At 39.8% G+C, this 27,073-nt stretch overlaps 1 long non-coding RNA gene across 1 annotated transcript; it reads right to left on the bottom strand.

Annotated features, from left to right (window-relative positions):
* Positions 1-36: 36 nt before the first annotated feature.
* Positions 37-26,719, bottom strand: LOC124163083. Its single transcript, XR_006865715.1, has 2 exons — positions 26,640-26,719; positions 37-3,334 (listed from the first exon to the last, which is right to left on the bottom strand). It is a non-coding gene; the product is annotated as an uncharacterized LOC124163083 (long non-coding RNA).
* Positions 26,720-27,073: the final 354 nt, after the last annotated feature.

Below are 27,073 nucleotides of genomic sequence, written 5' to 3'. Positions count from 1 at the left end.
AAACAGGGACAAATTTTGGCACACTATCCAATTTATTATATCTTCAGAAAATTTTATTACGAAGGGTATTACTTCTCGTTTCTTCCTTCCACGCTGTTATCTCGATTTAGAGTACACGAAGGAGGATGCCGAAGAATGGTGCGTTTGAATTCCCCCCACTGGCGGGACCATCCTCCGATTTGCTCTTACACTACCTTATGTACTAATATCATGCTTAATGGAAAATTCAACACTATTGCCCGCAGTCTTGATTCTTTCCTGACAAGGGAAAAAACACAAAGTGGAAAATGGAGGCTAACATCAAAATACAATGAACGGCACAATCACAGAAACACAGAATTTTAGCAATTTTCCATCTTCTAAATCACTTTTTGGTTCACAAATTTGTGATTATACAATGAAAAATTATGGGTCTGCGGTGTCTTATAGCACAATGTTAAAGTTTTCATTTTAAATCTGACTATATCACCATCATCAAATCACGGCCCTAAAAATGGACTTCCTATAATACTGCGGAAGAAACGCTCTAACTGAAACCATCATGTCTGTGCACTTTCCTTTGAGAAGGCGTTTCTTCGGGGAGCACTTAGGACGGTGTGCTTACAGTTGAGGAACATCTCAAAAAATAAAATAACATTCAAAAAGCATATCACAAACGCTTACATGGGTGTTAATAAAATTATTTTGAAATATCGACGAACATCTTTGGCAAGTTCAATCATTACTTGAAAGATTATCGATTGATGTTGTCACTGGAAATCGTTATCAATTGGGAAAGTTTCACAAATGATTTCACGTCTTGTAGAAGAGGTGCAAATCCGTTAGCAACTCTATGGATGCAGGAAATCTGTCTATGTATTTGATTGTTAGAAACCAGCATAAATACATTTCAGTAAGACATGCTTTAAGTGAAAAGAGCCACAAGGTAAAACTAAGGTTAATGGTTTATTTTTAAATGAGATAGAGGTCAAAATGGATTGTATATTGCATTGAGAACTAACAAAAGCAAAGTTTTGTATGAAATGCAATGCGATTTTTCTTTTTTGTCCTACTTTGAATTTCAAGTTGTGAAGAATAAGTGCAAAAATTTCGCAGCACCAATGAACCTGGAGTTTCCGGTAAACGTAGTGAATCAACTAGCGGGGCTGGCGGGGAGGAAGAATTCTGAAAGAATTTCCCAAATATATCTGGAAGGACTCGTGGTCATTTTATCAACTTTCTGCCACCAATCGCACATTTTTCTGACCAATAAAAATGCGTGATGGTCTTAATCGTGTATTCAGTCAAAAACATCCATTAACCCCTCGTCATACCATGTGACTCTATTCTCACATTAGGCGTTCCGAAACACTTTTGGCATATATTATCTCTGGATCGGTTAAAGGAATCATCACGAAGACATTTTTCGAACTCATCCATCTGATTTTTCACTCTTGAAAACATGAAACACACTCCTCTCTTGCGAAAGACTAATGGTGACCATACGAAACAACATTAAAAAAATAATAAGCACGCAGGGGACCACTCGTTGAAAATATCCACTATCATCGCACGGTGGTTGGCTCGTGACTCAAAAGCTGGAGTTAGTTTCCACCACTTTAGTTCACTCTTCAATCGGACAAAACGCGAACTCGACAGCTCCGAAGTTGACGGCACAATTCAATGCACTGAGAGATGTGATTTCCTTCCTTGAGTTTATTATGTCCATTTTGGGTCGATAATCCGAAAAGGTAGGGTGGAAGTAAAGCCAACACATTATCTTATATCTGCTCAGTTACACTATGGAAATTTTCCTGGGAAACGATGACTTCTTTATCACCAAGAGAACATGTAATTTTGGGATTCACCTCAAGGTTGGAGGAAGGGCTGTGTCAATGCATCGACATGCCACGTATTTCATGGCGGTCACGTTCATAAGATCAAAGTGAAACGTCGTCAGCAGACTTAACAAACGTTAAAAGTATAATTTTGGACTGCGGGGAAAAATTAATTACCATTCACGACACGAGGAAAATTAAAAAATAGAATTGAAGGATAAAACAATCACAAGTGAGGATAAAAGGACATTTTTACTATTTTGACGTGGACAGGATAAAAATGCTTACCGAAAAGGCCCATGGTAGTTCGAATATATTCTCTACAAAATATCTCAGCTCCTGGCACTAAGCATTATGAATAACTTAGGGACCTTACCCATATTTTGTCTAATTTAAAATTTGAAGCAATTCACATTTTCACTGTGAAATACATATTGCATGTTCGATAAAAATAGACTATTGAAACTTTGCCGAAATACACTGATTTAACATAATTATTAATCGTCAGAGTGCTTACTGGGAAAAGTAAGCTTAGCTTAGAAAAACACTTTTTTCTTTTGTATTTATACATCTTTTCTGTCAAGCCATTTGTCACCCGTGTCGCTTCGTTTAGCTTTAGGGTCGTCCCTTATTTGACATGCCATAATAATTAGTTGTTGGCAAAATTTGTTGGGATATCCTGCTAATCTCCGTTTTAATAAATTATTGATGTATCGTGAATGGGAGAAGAAAAATAAAATACTTATGCCTCGTGATTAATGTATATTGGCCTTAGCTATCGTTGTAATTTTTCCGCGTGAAAATTCGAATTTGCCTTTAAAATAATGCCATAAATTATCTTACCAAAGCTTCTGGTGATGTCAAGTCTGATAGTTCCGCACAGCCATTTCGTGTATGTTGTGACATCTTTCATTAAATGCTCTTTTGGGCCCATTGAAACAGAACGACGACCCCTCGGCCATCATCTCCCTAAAACACGTTAAAAGACCGCGATTGACCCCTCCGGCTTGAGTCACAGCTCCTGGAAATCGGAGTGGCATGCCAATGCATCGGAACTCAATCGGTTCGCTACGCACAGCCACACCTATCAACGCGTTAGACGTTCATTTCAGAACTGCGAGATCAGCTTGGCAAAGAGGGATGATGTTTAGGGATGACTCATTAGTCCACGGCGAAAAACGTCCTGTCCCACCGCAGGAATTCCCCGAGACTAGGCGTTAGGCGACCGCGATAAGCCCCTGCGGAACAGTGGATATTCGCGTCTTCCTGCCCACTTCCGGCTATCTCATGACTGGTCTCGTTCGCGTGCATCATCAGCATTCGTCATTCCTTTGTTTTTGGTCCCGCGATGTGTAGTGCGGCTGGTCCGGAAGGTGTTGGTTGGTCTGCCGCTAGGAGAGGACGGGAGGCACCTTACCCCTCGGGAGGATGACCGGGGTGCCACGGTACGACGGGGAGATGGTGCCGATCTGGAAGGACCCATGGCTCAGTTGTCTCTTGGTTGCTTCGGCGTCGGTCTGCGAAGGATAAATGGGCGGCCGCCGTTAGGAACTGTTGCGCGCAGATGTGCACTCAGTTTGCCAATGAAAGCAATCAAAGTTAAATTGATCAATCCTTGGCAATTTTAATGGTTAGTCGTTCTTAATAATAATTTAATTTCCTGCAATGTTGACAATGAAGACATGCTGTGTTAGTTGAAAAATTTTGGGCTTTGTCGCCGCGTCAATTTTCTAGGGAGAGCGACCAGGATGGGCCGGGAAACGTTTGGACCACTCGGAAATTGACGCGGCGACATGGCCCAAAAGTTTTTGTCTAGCATGACGTGTCATGACGAAATTTCAACGAAGGACAACCTATGCATCAACCACTGACAATTAGCGAAATATTCTATATTTTGACTCAAAAAATAATCAAAGCATATTATTTATGTGTACCGGCCACAAACGCATGCCCTAATTCGTCTATACTCTTCGGAACATGCACATAGCCATAAATTTATTTCGGGAGGTCAATGTCCGCCATAGACTTTGAGATTTATTTATCTAGATAATTGTGAAATATTATTGAAGTACGAGTGCATTGACAAAAACTTTTTTTTTTTTAATGATCATGCGCTAACGAACTTAATGTTAAGTCGCACACAATATAAATGGGAACAGGACATATGTGTACGGGCGCTTAGTCCTAGATGGCATCATCTATGGCTACTGCCTGCTTCTGAAATATTTCTGCCTTTGATGAAAATAACTTTTTGAAATAATAATAAAAAAATATTCTAACTGGTTTTCATTTAAGGGAATCAATAAACTCATAGAACTGGAATGCCTAATATGACAATACTGGTACGAATATATTTACGGTGTTCTTAGAATGCAGTTATTCAGCTTTTAATTTCAACGGCTACTCCTTTAGGAAGGCCTCAGATCACTGATATTTACTCTACCAACTTCTTGGGTTTCATTAGTTAATTAACTTCAATCATCAAATATCAAGTATGAAAAATGAGACAGTAGGTAGCAAAACATTTTATAATTGTAAGGTGATTGAAAATATGTGATTCACCATTAACGAAGAAGGAGATAATCACGTTGAAGGAGCGAAAAAGAGAAATGCAATATTTTTGAAGGCTTGTCTTATTGTAAGTGCTTGCGCTACATGTTGTTTCATTCATATTTATTCTATATTTTTTTGTTTTATACCTTGATGATTTCTGATTTAGAAGTAAGAAAATGTGATCCACTCATTATGACCTTAACGCGTGAAACTGTTTGCATTAAATCTTTCGACTTTAACTAGAGATTTCCCTGCTTTTCCGATGAGACCTCCACAGAGAGAGTGTGAAGCAACCTTGGCTGCACTTATTTCTTATACTTTGGTTTTGGAATCAGCTTAAAACAGTTCACGTTCTCTTTACACCCATTTTCTCAACGACTAAAAACTTGTCGTAGAGCCAGCACTACCGCAAAGACGGCCAATAAGCGGTGACGGTGAAATTCAAGGTTAAAGATTCATCACTTGAGCATATCGTCTTTACTTCGCGGTGATTCTTCATCTTACTACATGCATTTATCCTCTGTTTGTGTACAAAGTCAAAGTTTGAAGGCTTCCAAACGCTGTTTTCCATAGCCTCTGTCTTCCATTAATGAATAATTCTTTGCTTAAGATTCAATTCATTGTCATTCTCGACGATGTTAGGGAAAAGAAATATTATTTTATCATTTTACCTTTAAACTCATTAATGGTTCTCTGGCAATATAGAAGTTTCTGTATCGTATTTATATTTTAAATATATCATGAATATAGCGGATTTCTAATTGGCAGAGCAATTGCCACTCTGTGGGCGATACTAGCTTTTGTGAGTGAGGCGATGTTTTAGGATGAAATTTAATAAAAATTAATATCTTTTTGGAGAGGATTTTCCTGTTTTCCAGCCAAGTACTATATAAGTATTGGTTAGAAAGGTAAAAAATTGAATTTACATTACAATTTAAGGGCTAATTACCTGATAGGTTGAATGCTTTTGGAGTTTTGAGTTTACTTACAATTTTTCGCAACGACGAAGACGAAATAATGCATTGAAAAATAACATTTACATTGATCAAAATAATTTTCCCTCTTTTTCATTTTTATAATCTTTTGATAGAAGCCTTAACCCGATTAAGTTAAATCAACGGTGGAGTACCTCTGGTTTGCATTTAACTTAATAATAAAGGTATATTTTAGGATATTTCCATACAAATGCCTGAATACTACAAATAAGTATGAGTTAAAATTGCATTATGCCCAAGATAGTGGTGTAATAGATTAAATATCAGGTTTCCAATCAAGAATTTGTAAAATAATAATAAAAAAACAATGCTAACTGGTTTTCATTTATTTTCCATCATAATACAGATTTTAATATAATCACAAAAAAAGTTATAATATTCCACTTTTCTCTCATAAATCACGTAAAAATAGGAAAAAATGGCACAATTTATATTGCATGTGAAAATACTGGGCTGCTTCTTTGCCATCTATAATATTTTAGTTATAAGCAAAGTTAAATCGAGTTAAATACGACACACCTCAACATTTTTTCAATCACATTAATTCAGTTCCTCTTTGGAACTATTTAGGCACTTATTAAATAAATATAATTAATACGTAATACATAGATCATCCCTTAAAGAGGGTCTTTTTGTTACTCTTCAATTTCGATCATGATTTAAAATTTTCCCAATCACACCAAAGCTCGGTCCATGCATTTTGCAACGTGAGACTCCCAATGTAAGAGAAAACAAGATACAAATGTAGTTGCAACGACCCCAGCCGTTTCAAGGGGAGTAAACACGTCAATTTCTCCGAATTTTTGATATCACATTTATAAAATGTCTCCTTTCTCCACGAAAATGTGTCTTTCTTCATCGACATACATGGGGATAGCATTGCACGTATATTGGTGTGAATTAAAAAACTTTGTCCCTAGAATTTGACTCTCGGGTCGCCCGTATAATAGGCACCCAAGCACAATATATATTGGCTGATAAAGGATAATATTGCTAGAGGTCAAATACTGTCTCTTGATCAGATATCAAATCAAAGAATTTGTCTAGGACGCCCCAAAATATGATCAAATAGAAGCCCAAATTTTTTTTCTTGATTTGACTCTCAAATCCCCCGAAAAATAGGCTCCCACACAATGTATACTGACTGATAAAGGATAATCGCTGGAGGCCAAATTGTGTTGAGAAACAAAGTTTCTTAGCTATCTTGCAGTTAAAATTTTTTTACGCGTCTTTGACAGTCTAACAGACATTAATATGAGAATCAATTGTCTTGCATGAAAAATAGGGGTCCATGTGTGGTTTGAGGGGTTTCTTGATAATACTTATTTGATTGTGTGAACATATTGATTTCCTCTAATGGGGATGTCATGGTAAACGAACGGCGGGTGGAAAAACATTTTATTATTAACAAATACTGATAATAACCCATAATACATTGCGGCAGCAGCGTAGTTTGTGAAGATTTTCCTATATCCAAGAATAAATGCGCTTTCATTAGATGCTGAATAGTTAAGAAAGAAATATATTTTTATCAGAGAAAAGCTACATGGTTTATTTTCAAGGTTTAATTCCAACTCAGCCTCTTCTTTAAACTTCATGTACAAATAACCAAAAGATTTTCTAACATAGTTTTTAATTAGGTATTTCATTGCTTAGAAGTGGAGAGTATATGAACTCTTTTTTACCTGCATGCAGTCTGTCATTTGCGTATAAATTGTTTACCTTGATAGGTAGAAACTAATTTATCATAAGCTTGTGCACTATATTGCGAGCTCTCTAACGAATGCTTTCATTGTTGGTATTTTCAGCTATCTCTTGCAATAGGTAAGATATAAAAAACTGAAATGTCGTTATTATATATGCTAGTATCGGAATTAGTCCTGTTCTACCAAAATCTAGGAATTCATTAATACTAAGAAACTTTACGTTTGATATGTAAGTGTCGTGAGAATATTCAACGCACTGCATACTTTGCAAAAGAAGTTTTTAAAAATAGACGGTTCAAATAAATCGCAAGTAGTCGTTTTTGGAAGTTATCGGAAATAAATCCCAAGCAGAGCATTAGAGGCGAGGTGAGATTTCTACAAAAGAAGAATCTACTTAAAGCTGAAAATACAAGCATGAAAGTTAGGAAACAATTAATCAGATGCTATACATGGAGCTTGTTCCTCTACAAAGGCGAGGCTTGGACGTTGATAGCAGCAGAGAAGTCAAGATTGGAATGATTCGAAATGTGGTGCTATCTACGAATGATGAAGATAAAATGGATCGACAGAGTTAATAATGAGGAAGAGTGGATTGCAGTGCTATGAATGATGCATCAAATGAATGGATATTCTATCCCGAAGAAACATCATTTCTTATGTTACCTAGCGAAAATTTGATCAAGTCATAGTGAGTAATCAAAAACATGTGTTTACCGTAATATTAGAATATGTTCTTAGAAAAATCCATCGAATTAGGAATTCTGTGGGACAACGATCCCAACTGCCTTTTATAACATGCAAACGCTATTATCGATGCTATGTTCATCCATCACAGTGAAATGGATTGCATGTCGCCCACTTTGCCTTAATAATTTCATATTGATAAACCCCAACTCCAAATTAAGAGAAATATTCGGTATTACTTCATGAAGCAAATTCAATACGATAGAAACACTAAGAGCAAGGAAGTCCAGCGCTGCCATATCCAACTGGAAACTTAACGACCATCTGCTCCAGAAAGAGATGAGATATTCTTAAAGCACTCAAAACCGTTTTTGCTCACCCGAGGAACAAGTGGAAACGCTATCATATCAAGCAATGTGTGCCAATGACTATGCGAGATTAAAGTTTGATGGGTAATAGGTCGGAAAAAGAACGGCACAGAAAGACTTCATCTGAAGGTAGGGTGACTGTTGGGGACGACTCTTGCGTGGAATGTGAGGGAATAATAATTAGCATTCAAATTGATAAATTACTTTCGAGAGAAAGACCTCAAAATAAATTTTAAAATCCCAAAAATGGGGTAGAGAAGATAACTCATTTGTTGGTATGAAGAGGCGATTGACTAATGACACGATTGTTTCAATTAAGGACTCATCGTCGATGAACGAATATCAAGTGTAATTTTGTCTAATTTTATTATGTCGAAATGGCGTCGAAAAATTCTGCAAGTAAATTATGAACTTCTTTTTGCTACATCTCTTCAAAATAGCGAGATTGGAGCTTTGGGTGCATAACTGACGACGGGGCACAGTAGTCCTGAATGAAGAAAACCTATCCAAAATTAATGACGTACATATGACTTCCGTTCACAACTTTCAAAGAAGTATTTTTAAAGCTGTGAAGGGCATTCTGTATCCAATTCGAGGCAACTAAGTACATAATTGCTTACAAAAAGTTTTAATCGATAGCATGAAAGGTGATTATTCCATTGGTAAAAATACAAAAGGTTTCGGCGTTGTTGATATTCCAATTTCTCCATCATCTGATTACTACCGCATCGGTTGCTATGTGACGACAACAGTTTCTTCGACCTGAAGACGCTGGTAGTAATCCCAGAGAAACTGTTGTTGTCATGTAGTAACCGACGCGGTAGTAACCAGAAGATGGACAAATTGGAATTTCATTGGTAAACTAAAGATGTTACTTTAGGGATACCGCAGCTCTTAACCTCAATAATAAGACGGAACAACCTTATAGGCCAAATCTTGAGACGTGACGGCCTCATGAAGACATCGTCGAGGGACAAGTGGATGGCAAGAACGGAAAAGGAAGACCTCGAACAAAATATATGGAACAGGTAGAGAAGGATGAGAAAGAGGAGAAATACGTAGTTGTGAAAAGATTAGCTGAGAGCTGCGCCAAACCAATCTCAGGATTGTTAAACAGAGATGAAGATGATGATTTTGTATACAACATTATCGTGTAACTTTTTTTATAGTTTTGGAAAAAATCTAAACTTTGAGAAAAAAATCTCTTAAAATATCATTTTAAATCCATAGTTTTATAGCTATTATGCATGTATAAATTAAACATATAGCTGATGGGAGAGTTGAGGGGAGAGCTGCGTCAAATCAATCTTAGGATTGTTGACCAGTGATTATGATGATGATGACCGGAGCTCACAGAAAACACGGAAGGGTTGGCAACACTAGTGCAGGCCTTCCTTAACTGGTAGAATACCTTTAATAATAATGATGATAAGCTGTTTTAATTGGGTCTGTCTCCTCGAGACAGCGCTGGCAACTTGGGCGCTCATCGCGAGGGGCGGTCGCGGTGACCTGATGACGGACGGGTGAGGAGTGGAGGGGGGATGGCACTCTATTGATATCGTGCACGCGCCGGAGTCTGCGATTGCCCAAGAGGAGTCTCCGAGCGTGTGTGGAATGGGGAGGGGGTGAGGCGTGTGTTTTGAGCGTGGCTGACGACGCTATGCAAAATGTGCAGAGATTATCGGGAGGGGGAGGTTAGCGAATGTATCAATTAGTTGGAAAAAGGGGTCACACTCGATGAGAATGAGTGAATCAACCCTTCTTTGATGACCCCGCCGATACCCCCATCCACAGTTTATGGTTGCGTAATGAGTAAAAAGCACCGATCCGTAAGGGGAGTTAGGAAAATGCTATCTCTATGATGGTAAAGGTAACATTTTACTGACACGGGGACGCCGTTATTCTCATATCACCGGAATATATGGACATCTGGTTGCGGAAAATGCCAATTCTTTTCTGATTCGTGAATGTTGTTTGAAGTTATTGAGGTGGAAGAATCAAAAATTAAATAACTTATAAACCAATTTTCGCCGTGTTGACGAAGTGAGACAATGTTAGTTTGAAGTGTAGTCACAGAAATAATTATGAGAAAAATTTTCATGATTCTCATTTTTACGAAATAATATGCTGCTGGAAACAGGATCTTAATTTTTTTGGCTTGTATTGTGATAAGTTAGATGTGTGGAAGAATGAGTAATGGGAATTCAGATTTCGAGGTTTGTAATTTTTAAAAATTTTCCCCCGAGCACTCTTAGTTGCAAAGTGTCAAGACTGGATACAAGTTAAAAATAGCGTAAATGAATAATTATTTATTTGAAGTTAAACCCCTGATTATTTCACCAAGAAATTTCTCTAAATCAAGATAGAGATATCGAGTATACCTTGATGTCGTGGGTCTGGTACACCTCAGTGAGTAAGATATTTCATAGTTGATTATTACCCGGGATTTTAACAACGCCCTCGGTTATCTTACAAAATAACAGTAATCTTAAAGCTGCGATAGATTAATCTTGAAGTGATATATTGATTTTGATGTGATGTTTGCGCGCGATCGCGCACTTACGTATACTGTTTAAATGAAGCTGTCAATAGGATACACAATGCACTTGAGCCCGCACTAGAGTAAGTTTTTTACCCGAATATGACGGGTAAAGTATTGCAACTTGGGTGGTAATCGAATATTCTTGAATTTCATCACATACCAGCAAAATTGAACTTAACGTTTTGACGCCTAAGCCCTAGAATACCTCGGATGTATCTTTTATGACAGGGTCCCGAGCCCTCACATGAATGAAATATGAACTGGGATATAATAACAGCATAGAAACATGTATTAGGGGAACATAAAAGCAATAGGGAACATAATCGATGAATACATTTAACATTCATGCACAAAAAAGGTGGGAAATAGAGTAATATTTGAGACCGGCGAATCGCCGTCTTTGTAAGCGAATGGGTTAACGGCTTCTAAATGTACTTTTCCTGATTGTGAAATGTTATTTTTATTAAAAAAACAACAAAAGCCCTCGGTTTCTCGTTGCCCGCACATGAAAATACCACGGGTTTCAAAGTGTTAACCCGTATCATATCATGCTTGAATTCCAATCGCATCGCCTGAATCTTCGTAACTCACAAGATTAATTGTTTTGGATTCCCCTGCGGATATCAGATCATACACTACGATGCTTCTGTCACTTGTTTAGTCTACTCTTCCCTCCGACCGACCGACTGCTCGAAATTGAGATAATTTTGTGTCCACCCAGTTGGAAGAAGGTTTTCGCTGGCGGAAGGAGTGCAGAGAGAGAGAGAGTTTTAATTCCGCCGACCTGTACACTCGACCCGTCGCGACCCCCTCCTCGCGAACCGCCGAGCCAGCAGCGATTCAATTCCCAGACACAACACGCCCCGCGCCCGCGACTCGCTTTATCAGTCACTCTACAGACTCTCCATGGGACTCAACAACAATGCGATGACCTCCCGTTGCGCGAACAATTGAGAGAGGTGGCTGTGTGACCCATTAAAATGGACCACTTGGTCGAATCGACTGGATAAGCTGGATGCATTTAAGCTTTTTCTCGCTCGGTCGAGCGCTGCATGACCGTTACTTGTGCCCCGTCGCTTCTCATGTTATTCTAATCATGATATGAACAAAAATGGTAATTTCCACACCATTTAATTTAAGACTAAACGAACGGCCATGGTTTCAACACTTTGTGTCATTTTCAAGGTGTGTTTGTCATGTTTCAAAGTGTTAAAACCATAGTCGGTCGTTGTGTGCTAAATTAAATAGTGTGGAAACTACCATTTGTTTTTTTATCATGGATATAGCAAACTTCAACAAAATCAAGCCTGATACGATCTTATACGTTGTTCTAATCAATTTTACCAAACTCATGATATGACATGGTAATAGGAGGAGGCGGCCGATGGATGATGTCATTTGCGCCATTAGGGAAGGAAAGGTGAAGAAAAACCCGGCGTCGGCATGTGCGAAACGAAAGGGGACATCAATTAATTACGTGAGGCGTTCAGGGGTTGGGAGGGGATTAGCAGATTCTCACCCAATCTCACGTGGAGGATAGGGGAGGTCCTGGCAAGTACCACGTATTTTTTCCGCAAGAAACAGTGTAAAATAGCGATCTCGATAATTTAAAATACCAGCCTTAACTAATCTTAAATGAAAATAATTAAACAAATTATTTTTTTAATAAATACAACGCATTGACGTTTAGATCAACGTGTTTATACTGAAAATACGCGTTTTGTACAATCTCACGTGAGATTAGAGGGAGGGGGTCGAGCCAAATCTCACGATATCTCACTAAAGGGGGGGGGGGCACAAATAGCCAAAATCATCTCACGTATTTAATGGATGCCCCCGAAGGGGACCACGTGCCATCCAACGCTATGAGTTCTGTACTTAAAGTGAATCTCTATACAGAGATTTGTAATTATTCATTTATCAATGATTCTATTAGTGGTATTGTGACGTGACTAAGTTTTATTTTTGTCGTTAAACTCTTTGTATAATGAAGTCTTTACCAGTTTTTTGTCTATATTCTACTATATAAACTATATTCCTATTATTGTAGTGATCAATGCTTTCACCGTGCTTAGAATACCATCACCCATACCGCATGAGGCCTTGGATAAATGATTTAGTTCGAATGCTGTTTCCGGAAAATATGTAATAGCAGTGAATTTTTATGATATCGTAAATAGAAGAACTGGAACACCATATTCGTGAATATCTTCATGGAAACGAAATTTACTTCGTTTCTTGGTGGAACCCTACAGGAGGAGATACGAAGCAAATGAATTTGTGATGGAAATTTCAAAATGTAATCCCATGACTGATCTAATTCGAATGTCGTTAAAAATTGGGTGTCCTTTGTGGAAATTTTATCTGGAAAAAGGAAATTTTTCTATGGCCTACTATGGGATGTTTGTTTACTAGAAGAGAAGATAGATTACAACTGTAAATGTATGTATAGGAATTCGATATAAACTGAAATAAGGTGTGTTATGATTTAAGTACCTACCCCGATAAAAATGAATGGATGTCGCGATGGACCTCGTTAGAGCACCTTCCAGGAAAGTGCTTGAAAACGTGCTAATTTATGCACACTTCAATTGCGATTCTCTGTTAAACTAATTATTTGATTAGATAAGTATACGAACTAGGATCTCCAAATTCCCAATCATCCTTGTCATTAGTTAAAAAAAAACATGTTAACGATAGATAGATTCTGATACGAATCCCGGAGAGTCAAAAGAAATAGATTGTTGATATAGTTACACATATCCATAATGCCTAGCCCTGTCGAGTAATTTATCGCTTAGCAACCGGCAACTGTTCGAAGGGCAGTTGAATTCAGCTGAAAAGCCAAAACTTAGTTATCCTGCCGAGTTAACGATTCACATTTTATTCCTCAATTTATGCCTTGTTTATATGGAATTCCTTCTTGCTTATCCCGCTAGTTTTTCATTTCATTATTCAGCAACATTTGTTCACATTGGCTTGATGTATAGAAATCATTACACTAGAAGAGGAATATATCATTTGCTTCGTCATTTTCCCGATGAAACAATTCGTTAGAGATTTCAGGGTGATATAGGATATCCTACAGAAATACTTTTGAAAAGCTTTTCTAAGTGAAGGAAGAAATTAAAATTAATGAAGACCAGCTTTTTCGTTAATTTGCTGCGAAATGTTTTCCTTTGATTGGAATAATTGCACTCGTTTGAATTCACGGTGACAATCAAGAAACATAAATAGACCGACAAAGATTAGGGGAAAATTTCACGGTAGGAAAAAAGTTCAAAATAATCGAAAAGGAACGATCTTCAGCCAAGCAATCTCCATATGGTGTAACAAATATTTTCAGTTCATATTTGGTAGTTCTCAACACTTTATGCCACTTCCGAAGTGACATTTTCCATTCTTGAAAGCGGGTACATGTTCCATTTTCATTGTCCCTTTCTTCTAGTAATCGTACATTAAAGCCATCATACCTTTCATTAAATTATTCTTATTGGCCCTCTGTTTTATTGAATCCATCCCCTCTCATTGAAATAACGTTCCTCTGGAGAACAATGTATGCAGTGCAATTCAATTCCAAAGACACTAAACCTTTTCTAACGCAGAAATTTTTAATTGACACACAGGCTATGGAATGGTGTTTCTCAATGTTATTTTATGTAACCTTTTCTGTGAAGAGTTTTTCGTGGTTTGTCATTAATATGAAATCCCTTGTTTCCTGACTAATCCAAAATATATAGCCATTATATTCATAGTATTAAGACAATGATCTAAAGATGAACGTGTTAAATTCAATATTTTTTTAAGAGTTCCTCCGACATCTACGCCATGGACTATATGTGGCCATGTTTGATTTGGCAACCAAGGAAAAAAGCCTGCTCGTTAAGATTTCTTGATGTGAAATACGTCGTTAAGCTTGCGCGCGATGCAATGAGGAATCTGGCATGGCTCGTGCCCTGCTCCAATCATTTACTCGACCTTCGAACTTGCTCAAGTGCAAAACGTTGGCTGGATCTCTTACTGGCAATGGAGGACCTCTTCAAACGAGGAGAATGAATCGCAATAAGTCCTCTTGTACTGAAAATGGATGAGTTTGGATTTGCGAAGATTCCACATAAATCGGCTATGGACAAGAACATAGGCGGATCTAGGGTCTGGGGGGGAGGGGGGGTACGGGGGCACTTGCCCCCCCCCCAGACCCTTAAAAAATGCAAGATTTTTAATACGGTCCCATTATCATTGTGTTCGTTTTGTATCACGAGGTATCCTTGTGCCCCCCCCCCCCAGAACAAAATCCTGGACGGCCTTGCTTGTGCCCCCCCCAGAAAAAATCCTGGATCCGCCCCTGGACAAGAACCCCAAAATTTCTGGATATGAAATGCATCCAGTTAATGACGCCCTCAGATTTTTAGGAGAAAGTTAGGACTCCCAATATTGCTGCTAAATGCTTTCTTTTTAATTGGAACTCATAAATTTGTTTGAATTTCCGCCCCCTCGTGGCTCTGGATTCTTGTGATGTTGATGACAACCGAGGTTTCAAGCTTCCAAGATCATGAAAATACCATTTAGGGAACATTGAGGGAAATACATACCATTCCACAATCTGTGAGGTGAAAACCATATATGTGTCTGATAGATATCACTCCTATACTAAATATCACCGTTAATTTCTTGCGACAAATACCTCAAGTTCATTTCGAAGTGCCCTAAACTCGTCCTTGTAAATTATCAAATCAAAATGCAACAATAAATATTGAAGAACCACTGAAGAAATAATGAAATATTTTCTTTAAAGTCGTTCACTTTTACACGGCAAAATATGATTAAAAATTTACCAAAAGCGCATTTCGAAACCTTGGAAGTCAGGATCATCGCTAGAATACAGCGGCACGGAGGTGCGGTGATATAAACAAATTCACTCTTCCTGGTGAGTTATAAAATCAAATAGCAACATTAAATATTGAATGAATGTATCCCGCAATATATATCCATGCAGAAGGTGATAAATATACAAAGAATTTCCCTCCTTTAAAAAATAAACTGAATTTCCCAGGCTCGTATCCAGCCATACGATCGGCATTCGTTTCATGCGGCCAGAGAGGAGGTGCGGCTTGACCGAACTCCGCCGATTTGCAGTCTCTCGCTCGCGATAAACTGCTAGCAAAAATTCGGGAGGCCATCAAGAATCCAAAGCGGGGCAAAAACCTTTCCAACTCCCTTTGGCTACGTGACTTAGCATTTTATGGGAAATATGAGGAAGGGTGAAGATCTGCTCGATGGAAGGGAAGACCCCGTCTGGTCGAATCTGCGGCCGTGTTTATGATACCCTGCCCGGCTATTCACACCACTCTTCAAGGTCGACATTCGAACCGATCGCAGCGGGAGTGCAGGTAGCTCTAATTATGATGAATTGAGGAGAGAATTCAGGGAGAACGCCCCAGGGAGGAATAATGCTTTTCCTTGGTGCTGGCACCAGGCTTGCAAACATCCAGTTGCAGATTAAGGGGGGGCCCTGCGTCCTCCCCTTCGTAATATCTGAAAAATTGAAAAGATGGTAATATTTAGAGGGATCTCAAATGAAAAATTTTCTGTGACCATCTTACTTAAGAGGGTTTAAAAATAATTGAGGAATATAAAATTCAATTGTCTGCGCGAATAAGAGTTCTGTAGCATTAATGCTTAGATATATTGCATACCACCAAGACGCATTGGACGATGATGGACCTCCCTCCCCAAAACAGCGACCTAAATCTGTCCAGCGAATCAGTCAGCCAGTAATGAAGTATTAATAGCTAGCGTCTTCTCTGATTTTGCCGCAGGCCAAATGATCATTATTGACCGATATATACCATTTGATCTGGCTGCTGATTCTGCAAGAAAAAATATTTGAGTACCAATATATGTTGTACGTTTTTAAACTCTACTACTAATCCTCGGCAAAAGTCTTATTTACGAAAGGATAAAATTGTTTTCTTGCTTAGTATGAACCCTGGCAACATTTAATTCTAATTTAATTTTTTGCCTTCTTTTACCCGAACCAAGAGGCAAATATTTTAGACGCATGGTTTGGAATAAAACTAGGCTATCGCGACTTGGTGGGTTGGTAGAGAATAAGTTGCAGAAAAGGGAGTCTGAACGAAGAAACGAATCGATGGAAAAAATTGGAAACAGAGAAGAAACATTGGATAAGAAAGAGAGAAAAATCTAATAAATATTTTCTCATTAATTGAAGACACTAGTTTAACTAAATAAATGGAAAAATGGATAAAAACCAAAAAGAGACTATTCAAAAGGAAAGGGATGGAGCATTTGTATCATGATAAGTGATGGGAGATGAATACATAGATGGAGAGAAATGCAAGCTTAAATCGAGGATAAACCACCAATCATAAACAACCTGCCGCATTCTTGTATAACTTTACATGTATCATGTGGAAATCGGTGAGCAATTCAATTCGGGAACAGTTCCGACTCGCAAGCCCAAATATTTTGCACACGCAGAAGGGGACAGAACCCACCTTTCAAAAATTGAATTCCGAAGCATCAAAGAGCGCGACCTTCCACGTCGCCTGCCCATTTATCTGTGTGCCAAGATGAAGAATGGCTCCATCACAAGGGGGACTGGTCCCGCGCGCGGCCAACTTGGCCATAACAAGTCGCAGACGGACGCGGGGAGGGGCGCCCGGGCGCTCTGAATGTTTTGACGGGGCAAACGCTGTCTGGACGTGGTCCACTCCGGCCAAATACCGTCCGCGTTGAGCCTTTCTCCAGTGGGGGGCCCCGAGAGGGTGGAAAGGATACGCGCTTTTCTCTTTCTTATTTTCCTCTCGCGGCCTTTCTTCTCTCGCCACGTGCGGAGAGGGTTGAGGAGGCATAAGGCGTGGAGGCGGAGGGACCGAGTTCAAAGGCCTGCGCGGAGGGAAGAAAAATTCTCCGTGGGCAAAAAATGGTTCTCCCTCGATTTGGGATCCCATTTGGGCTCCCATCTCTTCTCAACCCATTCACACCCTCCCGGATGCATATCTAACGGCTCTACCCATACCAGCGGCCAATTCGATAGCTCGCCAAAGTTTACAAGTTGGATTATTCTGAACGAATATGGAAATGCGAAGAAATCTTCATTGCCAATTAAATCCCATTGAAATTAATCTTTCTATGCACGTGCGAATAGTGGTAAACGTCACATCTACCCGTTGGGAAACCAAAGAACTCCTTGTCAGTCGATACACTAGGAGAATCTGTAGCAGGGTTCCCACTCTAACTTAATTATAAAATTCACTTTTTTTTCAAGGTTTTCACGGTCAAAATTGCGTCAAATCCACGGTCTTTTGATAAGCCATTTTAGGAAGAAATATTGATCACATAACAATCACTGGCCGCACGTTAACTAAAAATATAGCAAAGGCGATAAACGCCGGGAGTGCAAACGCAGCAATGAAAGTGCAATCTCTTATGACGTTGCCTATCATTAGCAAAATTTGGGGCCGACTAAAGTTTGTGAGTGGGCAAATGGAGGGTGACAGGGAAGTGAAGAGGTGTCTGATTTCTCGCCAGGGTTAATGATGATCGCCTTGGCTAACGGTCTTCCAATCACAGCATTAAGGTGTGTGTGTCGCCATGACATACGGACCAATATTTGGGCTTCGGGCAGATAAATGCGTGGACAGTGTCTGCGAGTGACTGGCCTTGAAATATGATCGAAAAATTGATTTTTCTTTTCATCCGTCAATCGTAGATCTACAATCAACCTCGACAGGTTTTTAAGGTTTTATGACGAATTTCACGGCTATTTCCAGTTTTTATTTCACGGTAGACGAAATTCACGGCTTATTCACGGTTTTAAGGTTTTCACGGTTGAGTGGGAACCCTGTGTTTATGTTGCACTCAAGATAGCTTAAAAATCGTCCCCAAACCTCACCTCACACCCTCGCCTAGTCATACAACATTGTCATATCCATATGAACCATCGAAATTAGCCTTTACAACCAAAACAAGCCCTTTCTTCGAATCACTAAAAGAAGGGATTCTTCCTTTGATTCCTTCAAACTCGTTGTCCTTTCCGGCTCCTTTCTTCATGGAACTCTTTTGTTTACACGTGACGTGGGCGTTTCCCTTTCCTGCCCGGCACACCTTGCCTCCTACCCCTAACCTAAGCTTCTGCCTGTCATCGGACAACTCTCGGCGGCCGGACTGTAGCATATTCTCAGCCTCCATCATCGGAAAAAGTCGTTTTTTCTCTACGGAGGGTGTTTTGAATCGACTAGCATTACACCATTGGACAGCTATCAGCCAATATTTGGACTCCCAACAATCAGCCACTAGTACCCAGGCAAGTAACTGAGGATGAGCCCACTGAGAAAAGACTGAGAAGGGAAGTCTCCCAAGTGTCACCTTGAGGGACTTACCTGGTGAGTACTCAAACTCAGCTGCTAGCTAGAGGTCGTACTCAAGAGGAAACGATACCACATAATTGAGGGGATGAGACGCCAAGTGGTACAGGTGATTTTTTTCTAAATAAAGTTAGGAACAGAAGTTCAGTAAAGAAAACAAACTAGATCAACTAGATATTCAGTTGTGCATTTGATTTTCCGCTCGATGTCAACACAGGATAGAGACTCACTCGTATACCTTGACAACCAAGTTTTTGAATATTTATTCCATCAATTTCTGTACCTAACTCTGTTTTGAAAAGAAAAAAAATCACTTGTTCCCCTTATCTTCTCACTCCCTAGTATGTTGCTGTGGTGGCGCTCTAAGCGCTCACACTGCCTGAATACGGCCAGTGTTTTCAGTTATTCGTATCGCCTCTACTGCCACGCTTCATTCTCCTGCTGGGCTTCACGAATTAGTCCTTTTCGCGTCGATCAAGGCAACGTCGTCGCCTCGAAAAACGATCAGTCAAGATCCGGGACTGGACCGGAATCTCTCACCCGCCCAACAATCCCTCCGTTTCTTTTCTTTCGTCTGCAGTGAAAAAAGAACCGCTCCGATTATTTTTTTGCTCCACCCTGGCTCCTCGCGCGTGGAGAATTAAGCGCGAGAGTAATCGGATCATCGACCTCGTGATACCGCTCTTTTGGTGGGGCGCGAACGCGAACCTTAGGGATTCCCCGAAAACTTTCGACGGGATTTCGCTACGCGGTTGTGGCGCCACTGATCCACACAATGAGGAGAGAGAGAGGACAACGGATTAAAGCCACGCCCATTCTCATCCAGCCACTTAATCTGAATAGATATAAAAGATGATGTCTGTTTGTCTGTCGGCTATGCGGTTCCATACGGCTGCACGGATTGCAACCAAAGTTGGTATATAAGTGCATCCCATACTCCCAAACGTCATAGTGCTACTTTCGGTTGCGTCCTTAGCATCATTTTCTCATTACAGTTACAGTTTGTTACGTCACGTCGTACGACTTCTGCGGGTGGACATCCTCACGGGTAGGTACACCTCTTGACACTCTCAAGGAGAAAACATAAAAATCCTGCCATGACCATGAGTTCAAAGTTCCAATTTTCCCACATCTCTGGGTACTATCCTTCCCCAGCAACGCCGGGTGGCCGGCTAGTGTAATTTCAAATAAAATTTCAAGTATAATTTCAAATAAAGTTTCAGTATCTTTGTTTCGGAAAAAATATACCGCGAATAGCCCGAGGTTAATTTCTGTTCTTTAATGCTTTTTGTTGGCTGTCCGCTATCCCATTTGCTGTATAACGTGTATGCAGCGGAAATAGCGAGGGAGGCGTGGGATGAGTTAGAGGCGGGAGAGTAAGTGGGGAATGAGGTCGTTCTTTTTAATCCGAGGTCGCAATTCATTAGAAAAATCGGTTGTTGGAAGAGAAAGATGAGTTAAAACGAAAAAAACTCATACAGCCGCTCTCTCATACACTAAAAATAAAATAAAACTGCAGAAACTTCGTTTCGTTAACTCTTTCAGGGAGAATCTCTCGTTGAAGGAAGATATTGCCCACAACAGTGCAAACAACAACGAACCAAGTCAGACCGATGCGCGAGGCGCAGGAATAACATAGAGGCGGTGACCCTCCCGGCAGGAGTTCGTGATGTCATCAACTTATCTTCAAAAGGGTTAAGGCCGTTGATTCTTCGGCGCGAATAGCCCGAAAAGTAGGTGATGGAACGAAAAAAAGGAATAATACGGGTGTTCTAATTTTGAAAGCTCTGTTTAAATCGCCAATAAAAGAATACTTGAGTAACGAGCCCATCGATGTTTAAATCAGTGAGGGTCGTGGATCACCAGCAATTGATAATTCATTCGGCGATAGGGTTGCAAGCTAGGAATGATGCGTTAGATAAACGGCGCTAAGAATACAGTACGAAGCTCAGTTACAAGAAGATTTAACGAATGCGGTTTTATAAAATATCGCGATCTCGGAATGTGAGGGACAAGAAAAAGAAAGTAAAAACAAACTTGAGCAGATCAACCCGTGGAATTATTTGGTCAGTAATGAATGGAAAACGGATGCAGCAGCAAGGACATGAGGAAGAGAATTCCGTTTGCAAAGCCAGTGTCCATGAATAGCAAAGAGCCAATGCAAACATAGTTATGTAAGAGTGCAAAGAAAAAGCTGGTGTATAGTCTGATATGGATTATAGCGATATATGATGCGGAAATTGAAGGAAAAGTCTGAGAGGAGACGAGACGATCGAGATGTGGACATGGAGGAAGTGAAGCGCTCGAAGATTAAGAGGGACGAGGAGGTGCAAGGCATGGTGGGTGTGGAGAAAATTGGTCTATACTAAAAGGGAATTTAAATAACTCCAGGCTTGACTTTGTGAAACCTCTCCGTATTGGAAATAAATGAGTAAAACTTTGTAAGGTTCACTGTTATATTAATATGGGCACGACCCGAATGCACCCCCGCTAATCCTCTCTTTATTCTCCAACACCGCTATCTTCCTTAGCCCTCGTCTCCTCACCTACCGTAACCCCGCACTCCCCTCGCTGGTCAGATACCTATCCACACAGGAAAAACCCTCGTCCCAAACCAAGGCTGCTCCTCCTCCCCCTTCATTCCCTGCTTAACCCTCACCCCAACCAATCCACTCCCATCCGATTGATGCCCTTACTGTCGTATTCAATATGTATGTATAAATATAAGATGCATGTAATACGAGTCACCTGAAGATGTAACTACGTTACGAAACCCGGGTCGTGCCCATATTTATATAATAGTGAACCTTAACAATTTTTATTCCTTCATTTCCTAGAAGGGAATTAACAGGGAAATGACCCCATGCCCTTAAATATTGAAACTAGAAACCAACCAAACAAAGAATTGACTAAAGTTGGCATGAAACTGGGTGAGAAGGGGAATGCTGATTAATAAGTAGGTATTATGGTGAAGGGGTGGACAATTTTTATCACAGAAATTTTAAATTTGGTTTTAACGTCTTTCATAGTTTGCGATTCGTTAGATTTAAAAATGGATGAAGGTTAAGATAACAGTGAGACATGGAACTAATCACCACCATGCGCTGTGACGAATGGAATCATTGGCGAAAAAAAACTGCCGTTAGGAGGCCATTATGAAACCACTCTCTAATTTCAGAAGGAAACGCTGTGGTTATGCTAATGGCGGTCAAATCTGAAGGTCAAGCGGGGACCTAAAACGTGAGAAATACACGTTTCAGCCAGACTCGGCTGGTTCAAACGGAGGAAAACGACTTGGTCGTCTTTTCAAGGTTTATGTTTCTGAATAGCATTGAGTTTTCGCGATTAACCTCGGTCGAACTAGCCGAAGATTGCGTGCACAACCTGCAATAAACTCGATTATTCTTCAAAAGATCGTCCTTCTTCTCAAAACCTTGATCAAGCAAATTAATTACGTCAAATTATGGAAATTATATATTAATATTTTTTTCAATCACCCCAATCTTATTTTCCCGATTTTATTTAATCGATCAAAAAACATTAAATATTGAGAAGATGAAGTAATCTTTTCAATCATTCAGTGCTGCTTATTTTCTGGGATCTGCAATTTCAATGAAGCAAAGAATTTTTTACTTTAACTCGTATTTTTTTATTTATTCCATCGGTAATAAAAAAAATTACGGCAATTAATTTAGATCAAAAAGTGGTTTGTGCAAGAGTAGCTGAATATCGCCATAAAACGTAACGTTTTTGAAAGCATTCGTTCAGACATATTGTTCTAACAGTTAGATGTTACATACATTCACCCGATTTCACATTTCACCCATTAATGCTTATAGCATTTTCATATATTGAAAGGCTCTCTTAATATCTTCGAACAAATATTTATCATTCGTTAGTTGCAAGGTTATTAAGATCAGCGATTTAGCCCTAGGTGGCAGTTATTATCAAAGAGACTGCATGCAGGTTTAACAAAATCAAATGTGACAGATTGAATCATGTTTTGAGGTACAAAGCTTTTCTTTTTGCAATTATAAGCCGATACAAATTTCGAATATTTATTTTACTATCTAATGTATTCCTAAAATCCTGTATCTTTTATTTTTTCTCCGAAGTATGGTTTTAAAACTATTCAGAATCTGACAAGACGTCAAAAGGCAAAGTTGTAAATATTAAAAGTGCACAGAAGGCAGTTGCAGTTAGCGTAACGCGTGCGTTTTGGTTTTAAGGAAATAAAATACTCACGAACATTCCGAAGACTCAATCGCATTCCTAAACATACTGAATCTCATGAACATTATAATTGTTCACCCGAACTCCACAGGAGCACAAGGGTTTTTCAAAATATCGTGTGGGAATCAATAGGGCAATATCATCACCCGGAAACTTTTTAACTACCAGTCATTCGTGCGGAAATTTATGAGCGACATTAAAGAGAAAAACGGGCGCGAAAATATGTGTCAAAGCTTAGCATATACTAATCCTATTTTTAATAAGCGTATCGAGCCTCGACGGCACAAAACGGCAAGCAAAGCGATTAAATCAACTTGGCCGAATATCTTTCTCCCATTGCATCTAGTGCGCAATGACCACGACCCTGTAATGAGATGCTGATTGGTTGAATTGGTGAGGATTCAGGAATAATCCCACCTGACGACGAGTTGATATTGGCGGCGGTAAAATTGGGGAGACACTTGCCATGGGGATTGCTATTGCTACCAAACTCGTCCCTCACAAACGTAGAAACAACGGTTTGTACGCACCGTCGAAATGAAGGCCAAGGAACACGCTACGCTTTCAAAACCGTAGGTTTTCATTTAAAAAGCATTTCAACTTTCAAATAGCAAAACGAGTATTTTGAGAATCAGGATTGCTACAGACTCAATGTTAGAATTTCCTATACTTTCCGCGTTTTCTAAGATTTAAGTTATATCACCGAAGAATCTTAACTACTGTACTTGCAAAAAGCCTGAATTAGGGGATAAGCCAATTTGATCATTTTGGTTCATTACTAATTATTGGAATCGCCTTAATCGTCTGAAAGAAATATTATTGTTTTTGATAAAATAATATTTTGATAATTGTATTACTCACTAGAACTAAAGAAATATAAACAATCAAAATGAAAAAAAACTAACACTTCCAGGTTTTCCCCAGGCCATTTTAAAATATATAACTGCCAAAAATTGTTATTTTTCCTAATTGTTTCCAGATGTGCGGCAACCCTTGTAATTTTGATTTCGAAATATTACGGTTATCGTGGATGAGAAGATATACTAGGATTCGGTGAATACAGTGAAAGGTGCGGCATTTTGGTGACAATATTTGCCAGTCAAGAAATGTATTACACTTCGCTGTAATTATGAACGGGGAGGTGGAGATTGTCAATACTCAAAATGAAAGGCAGTTCCCCTCGTGCCATTGGCAAGAAAACGGTGGGACAGCAATGAGGGAAACTGTTCTCCTTCCAGAATAAATAATGAAAATCGAGTGAAAGTAACCACCTGGTGTGACTTGCAAAGTCGTCACGCGAGGTTTGCGAATGTGAGGGGGACCGGATCGGACAAAACGTTTTTATGACAATATTCTAATACTTGTAGCTTAAATTAAAAGAACGTAGTTCGTTATACCTAATTACACTTTTCCTAATATTAAAAGAGCCCCACAGAATGGGATAAAGCGAGAAGGGTAGAGTAGAACCTTTTATAGTGACCTCTTTGAGCGGAAGTTTATTTTATACGATGACCTCTCTGAAGCATAGTTTTCGCAGGGGTTGTGAATTGGCTCTGGGAGCATGGTTGAAATTAATATGTAATACCCTGATTTTCCTCTGCAATTCATGAGTTAGGGTAATAAAGTGGTATTGGCCGGGATATTATTGATTATTTCCTTTCATAAAAGCTACTGAAACACACATATGATAACAGTTTCAGAGTTTTGGAGTTTTGCGTAGATCTCCGTAATTAAATTTCCTAGTTACACGCATTTCGGTAATTCATACCGATGGTAAAGTACCAACTCCATTATCACATCATAGATAAGGAATATCTCGACTTAATTTGGCCATTTTAGCACAATGCCATCTTATATCACTATACCGGATGACTATAGAATGTTTTATATCCACTGATTTAATAGTAAAGATGCTAAGAAAGGAAGGGTTAATGAATTTTTCCCTGGTGGTACTGTAATTCATTATCTACGATTAAAAAGTGAAACGACTTTGGAATATAATCTTTTTCTTCACGTTAATCCACCCGATTCTTGCAAACGGCTTCAGAGTGGGCTTAAAGAAAGCCATATCCTCTCAATTGAGAGATGGTAACTTTTGCTTTAAATTTGATTGAAATAAGATTGACTTGGCGTGTTATTTTACGAGATGAAAACTGGAGTAAATGTTCTTCCGCATTTATGGTCATAATTTGAGTCGATTGCCATGATTGACTATGAAAAATTAGAATTTAGATACCTTCTAGTTTGCTGCGTCATCTAATAATTAAAAAGGACCAGAAAATAAATGGCCTCATAAAGTAAGGAAGTACTCCCCCTCTTGTTTGTCACTGAGTGATATTAAGCCGGAGGAATTAACAAAAAGAGGTCTTGAATAAAATGTTTACCTTCTTTGCCAACGTTATGGATACAGATATTTCTCTAAATTGTATCATTTTTTCATCACATTTCTTACCCTAAGGGAAAACATTGGCGTTCATAGGGGAAACGTTGGCAAAGAATATAGTAAGTCATCGATTTACGTCGCGTCGTTCCGATTCACGTCTGATGCGATGTTACGCCAATCCATACTATACATTGGCGAATACAGGATAGGGAAAAGATGGGGGGCGTGGCAGGTAACCTTTCAGCAGTAGTGAGGGTCTGGGAAATTACGAAAATTTTGAGAATTTCGAGGCTTGTAACGACACTTTAACGTCGTTTCATTGCTAATCTTCCAAAGAATTCAGTTTTTAGGACAAACATTTGGGAATATTTGTAGTAATTCTACAAAATTAACTTTTTATCTAGTGTAAATTGGATACCCCAGGAGGGAGCTACTGCCTTCCCAGCCCCTCTTTGGATCCGCCACTTATACTGTATGAATTCAAGAGTGGAGACTAGGATTACTCATAACTTTAACCTGTACAACCGTTAACTTTTTATTATTTTTTTCAATATTAAAATTTGGTGATATACTTATAGAGAAAATCAACATTTTTGGTAAAAACATTGCATGAAAATAGTCACGAAAATCTGATTCTGTTTCACGTCGCATCGATTATCATATCTGTCCATCAGCGCGAACCCACGACGTCGAGACTTACTACATTTTATTCAAGTTAAAAAAAATCAATCAAGGTCAATAGAGAAATATTCGTATAAAAAAGGAGGCGTTCAACAGTGATCTGAATCGCAGATATTTGCATTGATTGCTTGTCTCGTCGGAGAGCGTCGAGATTTTTAAAATGCACGTGACTCTATCGCGGGGGTGGGCGTGGTCGTGGACCGCCTGCGACCCGCCCGCCGCTTGCCCCCGCGCCGACACCACCCCTCGGGGCAGACGCCGGCCGTCTCCTTAGCCGGATCATGCACCTTTCTCCGCCTCCTCTTGCAGCGGCACTTCTTCCGGTCGGGGCCCTTCCTCTTGCCGCCCCCGCCATCCTCCCCCTCCCCGCCCCGCCTCCTCCTCCCCTTGTCCTTCCGCCGCCTCCCGCCGCGCAGCCCCCGGCCTCCGCCCCCGCGGCGACCCTCGGAGGGGGAGGAGGAGTCTTCCGGGGAGGAGGAAGGCGGTCCGGCCGACGACGCCTTGGACACCGACGAGGACGCCGTCTCCTCCTCGGCAGACTCCCGGCCCTCCGGGTGCACTCCGTTGCGGTGGGCGTGGCGGAGGTCCCTGCGCGTTTTTAAGGCGGAAGGGAAGAGAAGGGGGAAGAGAAAAGAGAAAAACGGGCCATTAATAAGGGCGACAATGATGCGAGATTCCATACAAGAGAGACGCTACCTAGCGGCCGTAATCGGAAGTAGAG

This window comes from Ischnura elegans, chromosome 7 (assembly GCF_921293095.1).
Source record: "Ischnura elegans chromosome 7, ioIscEleg1.1, whole genome shotgun sequence".
NCBI lineage: Eukaryota > Metazoa > Arthropoda > Insecta > Odonata > Coenagrionidae > Ischnura > Ischnura elegans.
The sequence above is the reverse complement of the archived record's forward strand: the minus strand, read 5'-3'. Positions and strand labels throughout refer to the sequence as shown.